This window comes from Coffea arabica, chromosome 8e (genome assembly GCF_036785885.1).
Source record: "Coffea arabica cultivar ET-39 chromosome 8e, Coffea Arabica ET-39 HiFi, whole genome shotgun sequence".
NCBI classification, from domain to species: domain Eukaryota; kingdom Viridiplantae; phylum Streptophyta; class Magnoliopsida; order Gentianales; family Rubiaceae; genus Coffea; species Coffea arabica.
In genome coordinates, this window is record NC_092324.1 from 23,996,800 (window position 1) to 24,010,712 (window position 13,913).

The following is a 13,913-nucleotide window of genomic DNA, read 5'->3' on the forward strand; positions in this document are numbered from 1 at the left end:
CTAAAGATACATTTAGGTTTCACTTCATATACAATACAAAAGAAATATACATCTAGTTCATTCGGCAACCATCTATCAAGATTCATTCCAAAAAGGGTCATATTCCTGTAAGAAAAACAAAAAGAACGGTGTAGACACCAAATTTTTGACTTTATTTTTCATTATTAGTTTTATTGATATTTATTTTTGTTTGGTTTTACTAATCTCATTTTTAGACATTTTGGCATTAAAAAAAAAAAAGGAAAAAAAAAAGTGAAAAATGATGAAAAAATGAAAAGAAAATTGAAAAATTGAAAAATTGCAATTTTGCTGTTTATTATTTCTAGTTTATTTATTGTTACCTGATGTTAATTAAATTGTTGGTTTTTACTTAATTTTATTATCATTTTGCTAAATTACCTTTTTTTTTAAAAAAAGAAAAAAGAGGAAAAAGAAAAAAGAAAAAAAGAGAAAAGAAAAATAAAAGATAATTAGCATTTCATTTTTATCTTAATTAGCATTTCTTCATTAGTTTTTTTTATTAATTAGTTATCTACATTTTTGTTAAGTTTAAAAAAAAAAAAAAAAAAAGATGGCCGCGGCATGCAAGATGCATATTTTTGCAGCTTGCAAAGGACGATCACAGATGCCCATTGGAGGGCTGGATATGAAGGAAGGGCAGGCCTTTCATCCTCACCATTGGGGTGAGGGTTTAGGAACCTTTGGGCTCCATATAAAAAGAAAAAACCACGGCCGCAGGGAGGAGTTTTTGGAAGGGGGTTTCAGGGAAAAACGAAACAGAGAGAGAGCTAAGGGAGGGAGTTGGACGCCTGTAGAAAGAAAAAGGTTACGGAGGTTTTGAGGGGGCGGCAGTAGAAAACCAGAAAAAGCTACGGAGAGTTTGAAGGAGAGCTAAAGGGGATAACGGCAGAGAGTAAGAAATAACAGAGCAGAGGGAAAAGGAAAAGGACGACTGAGAGGAGGACTTCGGCTAAGGAAAAGCAGAGAACCAGGAGGCGACGGCGGAGGAAAGCCAGAAAAGCTGGTTGCCGGGAAAGGAGGAGAACCAAGACCTCCTCTTTTGATCGCATCAAGCCTCAGCCGACAAAAAGAAACCCAAAGGTAACAGCTTTCCACTTTGGAGTGTGTTTATGAGTTGTTGAACTATACTAGAATGCAGAAAGTCTCGGTTTTTACACTTGCTTTCGTCCCCATGTGAGTCCCGTTTGTGAATCTGATTGGGATAGGATTTGTGTTTAGCTGTGGGGATGTGTGATGAATCCATGAAGCTTTTGTTTAATGTCCATGGCCGATTCTGTTGAGTTTGAATGAACCAATCCTGAAAAACGACAGCTTTTTGGACAGCTTCGTTCGATTTTTGGTCGTTTATGCGTGGGAATGTTTCTTGCTGTTTATCTTTCCCTGCTATTTTTGTACCTTGTCCATTGTTTTGTTGGAGCCTTAGAATGTTCAGAGTAGGGGTTAGATGATGTTATACTGCCTTGCATTATTGCCGAAGTCCAAAGCATGAAGGCTGCGGAACATTTTTCCAGATTTTTGCATGTCCTGTACCTCTATTGTCACATTGAAACACAAGGGTTGGGTAGCTAAGAGCTGGAGAGGATGAGTGGTCACATTTCCACTTTGATCCACGGTTGGGTTGTTTGAAGCCACTAGTTACACCTAGATGGAAATGGTTGCATTCACAACCCAGAACTCATTCGAAAAATTGTTTTCATCTCTCTGTTGTCCGTTTGATATGCAATGATTCTATTTCCTACCTTTGGTGTTGTATTAATCGAGTGTTTTGAAGTTTAATGGGATGGGTAAATGATTAATACAATGTTTCGGCATTTAATCTGCACAAGCTGGAATCTGCAAAATTAGCAGCAAGACAAAGAGCTGTCGTGTTTTCTGTGCTGTTTTCTTCCCTTTGCCGTGGCTGTTTATCGATCCTTACACTCGAGTGGCATGCTAATTTGCACGTTTGGGGTTCACAATACTTGAACTATTGATCAAACACTTTGCTAAAAAATGCATGAATCTGGTTGGTCGAAAGTTTCTTGAAGTCGCGGCAATGTTGCAATTAGAAGATGCAGAAATGTTTTCGATATTGGCAACTTGTTTCTGGTTTGTTTGGGTCAGAAATTAGCATGAATGCAGATCATTTTTGATGTACTTTTGAGTCCGAAAACTCATGGTATGATATTGCTGAAATTGCCAAATATCTAGGAGTCGTGTACTTCAAAGAAAAAACGCAGCAAGGGAAAGCTGCTGCATTTTTTCTTTCTTTTCTCTGCCGCGTTTCCTTTCCCTTAGTCACTAGTTGGGTTTTGCACTTCAGTTTCTTGTTTGATCTTGTGTTGAGGGAAGCAAGGGAAGGTTGGGTGTTGAGTTTGCATGTTGAAATGTTTGGATCATGTTCGAACACTAAGAATTCTTGCTGCATTCTGTTTCGGCTGCATTCCGTTGCTACATTCTTTTTTTTTTTACCTCTGGCAGCTATCATTCCAGACTTTCTGTTTTGATTTTTGCAAGAGAGGTGGAATGGTTGGGTTGATTGATAATTGGAGAGTTTGTGTCTTGTGATTGATGTTCATTGGTAATGTTAAGGTTGGCGTTGAAACACAATAGGTTGCAGCATAGATGTTAGCTGAAACTTTGCAGAAGCATAAGCTACGTGGGTTGCATGAATTTGCATGAAATAATTATCTGAAAATTGCACTTTGGTCCCCCAAGTCTCTCCTTGTTCCACTAAGACCCAATCAATTAAATAATTTCATCAATTTGGTCCTTGGTAATTTTAATTTGTGCAACTTCATTGCTTGTTTGCTTCAATTAACTACCATGCTTTGCTTCAATTGCGCTTAAGACATGACTTTAGGGACTTTATGATCAAGTGAGCTTTGTTTTGCACATTTCTTTTAATTTTTCTTAAATAAAGTGGTACATTGACCTTTTTATTGTTTTTGTAAGGCCTGGTGCAACCCAATGAGTACAAACAATTTCACAATGATGCACAAAGATATATCAAATTTAAGCACAATAAAGAAAACTTAATTAAAGAGAAAAGATAAGAAATGCAAACCAAATATCAATCCAATAGCTTCTTCAATAGATGGCGATGCTAACCAAGATGTACAAGTGAAGGCTCACTCCTTCCTCACCCCAAACACTCTTTGGTTGAGCCAAGGAGTTTTACAACTATTCTAGTTAACCCTCAACAACCTACACTTGAAAGATCACTCACCCAATTAAGAACTATTTTATACAAATGAGGCAACCTTCACCAAGGTTTTACCACTTCAAGTGATAGGTTCACCTTCACCAAGGTTTTACTCCACCTAGAGAGTAACCTTCACTTGAGCAACCTCACAACCCAACTTTCCAACCCCTTATACAACCAACAAAGAATCTTTCTACTCAAAAATCTCACTTGTAAGCTTGTATTTTGTGTTGGCAAAAGTCTCTTGTCTTCTTGTGCTTTGGTGTGTTTATAGAAGGTGAGAAATGGCTCCAAAAGGCTCTCCAACGGTCAAATATTAAATGCTGTCAAAACTAGCCGTTGGCCTGTCGGACGTCCGAACCCTGCGTCCAAACCACCTGTCGGACGTCCGAACCCTGCGTCCGAACGTCGTCAGAGAGTCATCAAATCTTTGCGAAATTTCTCGGACGTCCGATGCGATCGATGTGCGTCCGAGGCGTGCGTCCGATCCTTCCGGACGTCCGATGCTTCCTCACGAGCGTCCGACAGAGTTTCCTTCTTGATGTTCTTCATCCTTTCGGACGTCCGATAGCTTCCTTTCGGACGTCCCACATGAGTGCCCTGTTTTTGCTTCTTCTTTTGTGCCACAAGAATCTGTTCTAACAAATTGCTCACATAAAAACATTAGCCCAAATCTACATTTTGTAATCATCAAAACCAAGGTCAACAATCTCCCCCTTTTTGATGATGACAAACAAAATGAAGATTTCTTTGATCAAATAAGTTCAAATAAAACTCCCCCTTAGAAAATGCCAACATACAAAGAAACTTCAATAAGTCCTACTCCCCCTTTTGGCATCAATCAAAAAAGCCAACTTCCCCTTTATTTTTCAAGTCAAAACCATAATAGGGTCCTTGGGAGTTATTACAACATGATCTAGCAATCCACATGGATTTCATACCTTTTCTCATATTTTTCTTTACATAGCAATCATTTTGCATATGTCCAAATTGGCAACAAAAGTGACACATGATAGAAGTATTTTGCACATAGGTGGATTTAATGCAACTAATTTTCTTACTTCTTATCATAGCAAACTTATTTGTACCTTGAAAAGATTTGCTTTCTTTTGTTTGAGAAAACGTTTGTTTTTCATTTTGGAGAAACTCGTTCAAGTCATTAATTCTTTTCTTTAACACATTTTGTTCCTCCAACATTTTTTCATAAAACTTTGTTTTCTCTTCCAACTTCCTTTTCAAATTATTTTTGCAATCAAAAACATTTTTTTGATTTTTTAAATCATCATTTTCCATTCTCAAACATTTGTTTTCTTGAAAAAGTTTGGAGTTTTCTTCCAACAAATCATTTATTTTTGTTTTCAAATCTTTATTTTTAGCATAAGATTTTCTCAAACTTTTATGCATTTTAATCATAAGAATTTTCACATCATCATCTTCATTATCTTCATCACAAGAAGAGTGATAAGAACTTACCTCATCTTCTCCAACGGCCATTAGTGTCATTTGGGCCAACTCTTCTTTTTCTCTTTTTGAATTGCATTCATCCCATGTGTAGACACCAAATTTTGATTTTTTTTAACTTTAATCTTAGCCTTATTTGTTTAATTTAATCTTAGCTTTATTTGTTTCAATTTTAGGGTTTTCATTTATTATTATTTATTATTTTTATTATTGTTATTTATTTTATTTTTGTTCTAGTGTATTTTTTGGCTTCACATTAAATTTCAGGAAAAACAAAAGAAAAAAGAGAAAAGGAAAAAGAAAGAAAAAGTGAAAATGACAAGTGTGACTGCATGCACTTGGACAAGTGTCTTTTCTATGTTTTAGACAACTAAGCACCTAAGGGGTGAGGTGTTAGGGACATTTGGGAAGTTAAGGAATTTTTGGGGGTCAAAGTAGAATTTTGTGAGGGCTAAAAACTAAAAAAAAGAGGAAGAAAACAAAAAAAGGAAAAACAGAGAGATGAGAGCTTGAGGGGAGAGCTACGACTAAAAAGGGAAAAGATTGGAAAAGGCTTTGGGGGGTTTTGGGGCTGAGAAACAGGGGGGCGGCGGACAAGGATAGAGAGCCGAAAAAGACTAAGAAAAGAGGAGGTTTTAGGAGGAACAAGCAGCAAAAACCAAAACAAGAAGAGAGTGAGGGAGAGGTTCTCGGATGAGGTGAAAGAAAACAGCAGAGGGGGGATTAGAAAGAGGAGCCACGGAAAAAAAAACAACAAGAAACAGAGAAGGGACTTACGACTGGAAACAGAGTGAAAAGGGTGAGAAGGTTTCGCCTGGGAATGCCAAGAAACAAAGAAGGAATGGGCGACTAAAAACAGAGGAGCTTGGGCCTTGAGGAAAAGAGAGCTCACGGGGGGAAGTTTTGATTGTGAGGCAAAACGAGAGAGAGAGTTAGAGGGAAGAATTGAGGAGAAAAACAGAAAAAACAAGGAAAAAGCAGAGGGAAGGCGTCGGCTGGAAAACAGAAAAAGAAAAGAAAGGCCTCGGCAGAGCAACGCAAAACAGAGCAAGAGGGGAAATTTGGAAAGGGACTTCGGTCGACAAAATCAGAGAAAACATGAGGTCCTCGACACCCAAGACTTCGACTTCCAGCTGCTCAAACTCAATGCTATTATCAAAGCCAGAGCTTATTATCAAATGCTTCTCCACCTGCGCCTCGTCCGGGGATGACTTGAGCAGCGACGGCAGCGAAGGTTTCCAATTCACCAGGCCGTTACCGTGTCATCGAATACACACCACCATCATCGCCCGTGGATTTTCATCGTCAAGAGCTCTGTAAGTCTTCTATTTAAATTTCAGTTCTTCTCAAGAGTGTGAAATGGGTCTGCCGTGGCTTCATCTAGTGTGATTCTCCTGTTAATTGGTTTCATTTTTGAATACCCATACTACATATGTTGATTGAGTTGAATGTCTTGATTTCTGATAAATTTGGGGGCTGATTGACTTCAATTTGGAACAAAAATCTGATGAAACTTTTAATGCCCCCAATCTGTTCGATGTAATGTCTAGCCGAAAACTTTTTTTTCCGTGTGGAGAAACCGGCTAAGTTGGCCGAATCATTGCCTCACGTTTAAGAAATTTTGATGCATTGCTATCTTTCATTTTTTCCGTTGCAGTTTTTTTTTGCAATTTTTCCGTTGCTGTTTTCGGTTGCATGAATTCGAAATCCCCAATAAAAATTCCTTCATCTCTCCCTAATGTGTCGGACCTTGTCTATAAGAAAACTGATTGGGTTGTTGTAAATTTTGGCTTTTGTTATTGAGCAAATTGATGAATGAATTCAATGTTGTTAACGCCCTTTACCTGTTTGATGAAATGCCTGAACCAGAAATTTGAACCAAAAAAGAGATTTGTATGTAATTTCTGTATGCAATTTAGAAAAGTTCTGGCCAGTGCAAAGCTGGCCAGAACCTGAGCATTCGCTAGTTGAGCAGAGGGAAAGAAAATTATGATTTCCGAAGTTGATTTCTTCCATTTTCGTCATTTGCCTGTTGAGATGCTATGTTTGAGTGTTTTGTCCGATAGTTTACTAGATTTGAGAAGCATCAAAAGTTGCAGAAACTTTCCCTCTTATTTGCATCGAAGAAGAAAGCCTCGGCGAGGCATGAAGCATTAATTTCTGAAAATTGCAATTTAACCCCTCAGCTTCCCCTTATTCTGATATGGCCCAAAATCTGGAAAAATTGAACTAATTTCACCCTTTTAAATTATTTTATGTGATTTGTTTGGATAGATTAATGCTTATTTGTAGGTTATAATTGAGGTTTAATAAGTTTATTTGATTTCATTATGATTGGTTTCAATAAAAACAAGTGATATGGGCTAAGAGTCTTTTTGTTTGGGTTTAAGAAAGTGGGTTCAGTTCATGATTTTTGGGGTTTTGGTTTGGGCTAGAGGGTCAAGACCCATCTATTTGATTGGCTAATTTTTGGGCCAAAATAACATACTAGCCCACTTGTTTTTCCTTGGATTTCCGATTGGGGCCAAGTAATCTTGGCCCAAGAAAGGTGAAAATGGCCCATTCCCTTTTGTTTTGGATTTTCGATTGGGTCTGGAAGGCTTTGGCCCAAGCAAATAAAGGAAACGGCCCAAGTGGCCTGATCCATTAGGAAACCAGAAAACGTTTTAGCAAATCAGTCCCTGAATTTCTCCTTAATCGTACTGTGGCCCTGGACATTTTCAACTTTTTTCAATTCGATCCTTACTTTAATTGCAAATAGGTCGCTGAACTTTATTTTTTCTTTAATTTTGACCTCCAAACTTTGTTAATTTGTGCAATCAAGTCCTTTCTTCTTTTGACTTCTTGAATGTGAGTTGCTTACATGATTCAATTGATTCAATTTCAAGTTTACCATTTTATTTTTTTATGATTATTGGTCAAATAAATTGGCACCTTGACTCCTTTATTATTTTGGAGGATAAATAAGTTGATTTCACTCCATTAGAGCTTCATTTCAAGGGAGGTATAATTTCTTTTATCCCTTTTGTCTCTCCTATGTGATCCAATGTGCTAAGTGTGAATCGCATGCCTAATTTGCTTTCATTACCATTCTTTAGTTCCATTATTTCATTCATTCTTGCTTTTATTAAATTATTCTTTTAAATGGGGTATGTGTACACCTCTTGGCTTGTAATAGATAGGGTTTGGAGGAGCATTCGATGAAGAGCTGTTGAAGACTTGTGCCTAGCTAGCAAATGTAATAGTTAGGGCCTTAATCACCTTATGTGTCTTGCATGTCTATGTGCTATATGTTTAATCGTTTTCTTAGGTTTTGGCATTTAGATATGCATGCTAAGTGTTATGTGCTATGTGATTGACATGTCTACTCGCTTTCCATATCCTTGAATGAATGTGATGGATGAATGTACGTTTCCGCTAGTCCAACGCTAGTCGGAATTCATAGAATGGGCTAGTCCAATGCTAGACCCTTAGGGATTTCCCCTCGTTAGTACATGTTTGCATGTTCATTACATGTCATGCATTCTTTTTAGTTTTATCATTTTGCATGCCCCTCGAACCCCTTTTCCCTCCATTTTAGGATTTTTGCATTTCATGCTAGCTATAGGGTTCATTTGCTTGAGAGTCCCCTTAAATATGGGATATAGACGAGTGTGGCTTTTTCTAAGCCTTAGCACGCTTGTATTCCCTCTATAAAAGGGCAAATTGAGTCACGATTTAGGTCTCCCCGTACCCAATATACATGAATTCCCTAGGTTCATGCATCCACTCTACCATTTTCTACCTTCATCACACTTTCATTTTTTCCTCCCATTTCGCACACGTGCACCTTTTATATTTTCACTTGCACACGAACATTTTTATCATCACTTGCACACATGCACTTTATATTATCATTTCACATACCGTACCTTGCCCACTCACGTGCACATTTTCATTCACATATTTATTGTCTTTTATTATTTTTTCAAACTCATGTCCTCACATTGCATACATGCATTCCATTCATTTGCATCCCACTCGCATTATTCGTGACTTCTTCAAAGGATCGTTATTGGGCTTCACAATTAATGTGATTGGCACCACTCAACCTTTGAAGGGAAATTTCCCCCAGTACCCCTAGGTCTAGGGTTTGCATTCATGTAGTGCATCCAAATGTAATAAATTCTTTGATTAAAACAAGAAAATCTTTGATTAAATCATGCAACTAGCCTTGGCTAGGTCAAAGGGGTGCCTTGGATTTTATCCTTGCCTTCCCCTTTGTCAAATGTGACTCCCGAACCTTTTTCTTTGGTTTACGTGGATTAGGAGTCGTTTAAAAGGGGTTTCTTACTACTTTTTCCTATTTTTCTTCAAAATCCATTTTTAGGTGACTTGGTACACCTTAACTCATTACCAAGTGGCGACTCCGTATTTTGTTTCAAAAAACCCTTTTTAAACTATAATTTTGGGTCAAATCGTCGCATTCTCAAACCCCCATTTAGACCCATTTTTTCTCACAATTCATTTTCCAATCACAAATTGAATCAAAAATACATTTTTTTAAAACCATTTATTTTATTTATCAAAAAAATGGGGCGCGACAGTTGGCGACTCCACTGGGGACATTTGAGAGTCCGAGCAAATTTGATTTAATCAACCTTTTTCTTCTTTTAACCTTTTCATATATCACATTTGGGTGTTTTAGGGTTGCATTTTTCTTTTTTAGGATTTTTGCATTTCGCGCGTATTAATTACTCCCTCACTCACGAATGTATGATTGGTTGATTGGATGTATGTTTACTTGTTTATCTCGCGCTTGCATTGCATTTGGGGGGGTGTGTGTGTCACCTTTAGAGCCTCGCGTGGTTCTCAACCCCTTCCCTCAAAATAGGGAACACTTCATACGTGCATGTTTACTTATTGTTATCCCATTTTATTTTATTTTTCGTGGGCGCTATCCCACACCGCCTTGTAGGATTAGGATTGATTGCCTTGGGTAGGCGGATGGTGTGCGCTGCGCCCATAGCGCTACCTAAGGGATCACTCGAGCCACCGACCAAGGGCCCTGGGAGTGATGACCCTTCGCCTTTAGGTCTGAAGGCTTGGGAGCCGAAGCCTTATCGAGTCTAGTTGCATTAGTGAACCCGAGCCTCATGCATCCATGTTAGAATTTTCCTAGGTTAGAGTCAGCCTTACCCTCTTTTAAGCACATTAGGCACGAGGGAAGGGGTTCCACCCCTTTTACTTGTTTTATTGTATTTCCTTTCTTATTTGCTCCCAATGTGTTATGTGTACTATCAATTGTGCTAACCATTTCATTGTTTTCTTGTCTTGCATTCATATGCCTTAGCAATAAGAGGCCTCTTCGGCATTCTTTTAGTGACCTACCCACTAGATAACTCACATGTTTAAGTTTCAGTCATTGCACTTGATTTTCAATAAGTACATTTCATTTTTAGACCTTTTCCCCCCGATGCATTATTCATGTCCTTTAGGCCATATTTGTCACATATTTACATCGCTTTAATAAACTGGCATCATGCATTAAACCTTAGAAAGGGAATGCCATTTAGGGGATCCCGTGTTAGGAATAAGCCACTTTGTGTCTCGGATACTTAATCCAACGAGACTTGCACGTTTACATTTTGTACCATCCAAAGGGGTAGTGCACAAGGTAAGGTAGGATCCAATTATTTTCATAGAGTGATTTTTGGAATATGAACGTCTAATAATCACTTTTTGGCCATTTTATCAAACTTGGTAAAAATCCCTTGCGTAAAGGACGTTAATTTGAAGAAATTCACAAATAATGCCTCCTGTTGAGACAATAAATAAATTGAGGCCAAATCGTGATTTTAGAAGGCTCATAGACTATTTTTTTTGAAGCCACCAATGGCTGGACGATTCAATCGATCCATTTTTGTCAATTCATAATCAATTTTGAGTAAATCATTAACTTCATTTCATTCATTTGACCAATTTACCCTTTTTAGGGTCATTCGGTCAATTTTGAATAAATCATCAATTCATTTGACCAATTTACCCTTTTTAGGGTCATCCGGTCAATTTTGAATAAATCATCAATTCATTTGACCAATTTACCCTTTTTAGGGTCATCCGGTCGATTTTGAATAAATCGTCAATTTATTTGATCAATTTACCCTTTTTAGGGTCGTTTGACCAATTTACCCTTTTAGGGTCATCCGGTCAATTTTGAATAAATTTTTGATTTCATTCAAATTCATTTGACCAATTTACCTTTTTAGGGTCTTCCGGTCAATTTTGAATAAATCGTCAATTCATTTGACCAATTTACCCTTTTTAGGGTCATTCTGCCAATTTTTGAATAAATCACTAATTCTATTTCATTCATTTGACCAATTTACCCTTTTAGGGCGATCCGGTCTGTTTTGAATAAAATTCTCAATTTCAATCGATCAAATTCCTTTTTTAGGATAATTCGGTCAATTTTGAGTAAATTTTTAAATTTCACTCAATTCATTTGACCCATTTCCCTTTTTAGGGTAATTCGGTCAATTTAAATAAATGGTCAACTTCATTCAACACATTTGACCAATTAGGGTTTCAATGTCAATTTCAAGTTGGGAAACTTAGTCGATTTTTGAGAAAACCATCTATTGCATCCAGCCATTTGATCAGTTGGGGTTTTGACCCGTGCTTCACTGAAAAAATTTGGTCAACGAATTCCAATCTCTTCGATAGGAAGTTCGTCAAGGTCAAACCTGTGCGTTTTTGCAAATTCTTGTATCGATCAAAAGTGATCAATCCCTTTGGACGATGTCCTCATTTTGACAAACGTCTCTTCTCACTCTAATTGACCAAATTTTTCAAAATTATTTCTCACTCAATGAGTTGATCAGATTCATCAGGTATTGTATAGTGCCTATCCTAGAGGATTGCATTTTCATGCTAGGCCTACCCTTGGCACAAAAAGGGTCCCCCCATAGGACATGCATACCGGTTTTATATTCTTGTTTACTAACTCTGGGTATTTTTCTTTTGTTTTCCCCCTCCCCTGCATTCATAAAAAACACTTCAATAAAAGGGAAAATATTTTTCTATATCTGATGACACTTCTGATCTAATAAGGTGTCAAAATTGCAAGTATTGTGTGATTCTTGGGCAGATCCTACAATGAAAACATAAAAGATCTATCTGGAAGCTCTACGCTAAAGCATCTGAGAGATTTTGTAATTATTTCTAAAGGAAAATTTTGTATATTTGATTTGTTAATACATTTTGTTCCAAAGAGAAAAGGAGACAAAAAGTGTATATGTGGAGCTCTTTACAAGTTTCTCTCTTTTCATTTGTATCATAATTGAGAGAATCTTTGTTTCAAACTTTTTCAACAATAAAATTTTTGGAAAATTATTGTTTTGTGTATATTTATGTACATTTCATTCTTTATTCTTACTCATTGGAGATTTCATGATGAATTTTGAAAAATAAAACTAAATTGAGATTTTTTCAACCTCCAACCTGAAAATTCACAAGTATATGCTTCCTAAAAAATCCTTACACTCGATTGGCAATCCGAGCTGTACAATAAAAGTGCTCAAAAATAAGAGAGGTCCTTCAAAAGGCCCAATGAGATACCTTTTCTTCTTCGCTGAACAATTCATGTTTTGCCACTTCTATTGACCCCATTGGGGCAAGCTTTACTTGGAAAAATGTCCATGGTGTCTAATTAGACTCAAATCACATCTAAGTGAAAGCGAAAGGGTGCATTATTCTTATTTGTTTTGAAAATTTGGAATGATACTTTGACCATTCGTTTCTCTACCCATACAGATTTTATCATTTGCTCTCCCGTTTGAGCCTTTAAAAGAATAACTTCGTTTCAAATAAGCGCCTTGATGATCACAACCCTACATGGGAAAATTTTCGAATATCAAAAGGGGGAATGGATTCTCAATGAGCATTTCTTTACTTTGGTTTGTCATGAAGCATAAGAATGATGCTTTGGCCATCGTTTCTACCACTTAAACACTGCTTTACCCCTTGCATCCTCATTTGAGCCAAAATTGCTGGTTCTTTTCAAAGCACTTATGATCGCCCCCCACACTGGGGAAGAAGATTGGAGAATTTTCCAAAAGAAAGAGAAAAGCCAAAATGCTAAGGCTAAAAGGGAGACAACCGCAAATTGGAAATTTGATTCCACTTGGGTTCCAATGTTGAAGAAAGAAAAGGAAGAATTTCATCTGGCAGATCATCTATGCTTCACAGGCGTCTTCCTCAGTCAATTAATTCAAATACATGCGAGAAATTTCGTCATTAATGAAAGTTTTCTTTCAGAGTTAATGTAAAGAACGGGATAAAGGTCAGGCCCTCTTCTTTTCCAAGCGAACATTCTATCCTTAGTTATCCCTTTTGAGCCTTCAGAATGAATTATTTCGTTTGGCAACCCCTGAGAATTGCAAACCCCACTGGGGCAAGTTTGAGTTGAAAATAAAAAATTTCAAGAAGTGAAAAAGTGAAAAGCCACAAAATCAAAAGACAAAAGAAAAGAGAACCTCAGTTCAAAAAATAAACTGGGGCAAATTTTGTGAAAGTTCAAAGAACGGTAAAAGGCCGAAAAATCAAAAGAAGAAAGAAAATGAAAGAGAAAAGCCTCAATTGAGCACAAACTGGGGCAAAGTTCTGATTTAACCCTAAAATAGGGTTGGCGTAACAATGCGATCTCAGATTCTTTAAACCACTTTTGAAATCCGCTTTCAAGCCTTAACTTTTCTAAGCACCTCACCTGACCCCATTACAAAAGCCGAAAGTCCTGATTTCTGTTCTTTGCAATGGCCCTGTCAAGAAAATTTCTGATGCCGAAAAATTTTAGCTGTATTTCTGAATTGCTTGGGTATGGGGTTGACGTTTCTCACCATGTGAAAACCCACCAAGTTGAGGGAAAGGGAAAAGAAGCAAAAAGCAAAACAAGGAGTAAATGCAAGAAAATGCAGAAAATTCGACGCTGAAATCCCTGGTGAATGATGAGGAAAAATGCAAACAAAGTCTGAGATTTTTTGAGTTCAAAATAGGGGCAATTTTGAGAAAAATGCGATCTTCGGTGCTATGTCCTTGAAAGTTTTATTCTTTAGCTATCGTTTTCAAGCCACATTACAAGCTAATAAAGTCCATCGTTGACTTATTCCTTCATGACAATCCAAAATGAGGATTATGCTCGTAAGGAATCCATCAATTATTTATGATCATAAGGGTATAACCAGTTTTCGCATGTTTAGCTGTCGTTCCT